Source organism: Orycteropus afer, unplaced genomic scaffold (genome assembly GCF_000298275.1).
Source record: "Orycteropus afer afer isolate SDZICR_OR568_19922 unplaced genomic scaffold, OryAfe1.0 scaffold00026, whole genome shotgun sequence".
In the NCBI taxonomy this organism is placed as follows: domain Eukaryota; kingdom Metazoa; phylum Chordata; class Mammalia; order Tubulidentata; family Orycteropodidae; genus Orycteropus; species Orycteropus afer.
The window spans coordinates 6,183,377-6,184,075 of record NW_006921613.1 but is presented as its reverse complement, the minus strand read 5'-3'; positions in this window follow the sequence as shown (position 1 = coordinate 6,184,075).

The following is a 699-nucleotide window of genomic DNA, read 5'->3' as shown; positions in this document are numbered from 1 at the left end:
GTCGAGTCGGCCCCGACTCATAGCGACCCCTCCTTGGGTTTCCGAGGCAGTATCACTACGGAAGTAGGATTGCCCAACCTTCCTTCGAGGAGTGGGTTTATTACTTTACTTGTCTATTAATCTTTCATCACTAGTATGTAAGCTTTTTTGGAAGCAGAGGAACCTTAACTGTCTTATTCTCCATTATATCCTCAATCAGTGCCTGTCACATGTCAATTTTTGTGAACTATATAAAACATTTTTTTGATTCCCTTTAACTTCTAAAGGGAAAAATTTTCTACATTCAAAATTGCACTATAATTGATGTATAACATATGATCCGGGACTGGATCTTTTAACTACCAAACACATTGGGACATTTAAAGAAACTTAAATGGAGTCTGAGTATTAAATGGTAGTTATATACCAGTGGTAGTTTCCTGATTTTGGTGGTTGTATTTCTGAATCATTTTTTAAAAATTAGGCAATCTCCAACTGAGCATGTGGTTTTCTCTGTTTGATGGGACTCTGGAAATGTTTTGTACGGCCTTGTACAGTGTGGCCTTCAGACCCTCATCAGGGTTACCTTAAAAACTATGTTGTTGTTGTTGTTGTTGTTATGTGCTGTGGAGTCGGACCCGACTTATAGCAACCCCTCCTCGGGTTTCCAAGGCAGTATCACTACGGAAGTAGATTGTCCCATCTTCCTTCCGAGGAGTG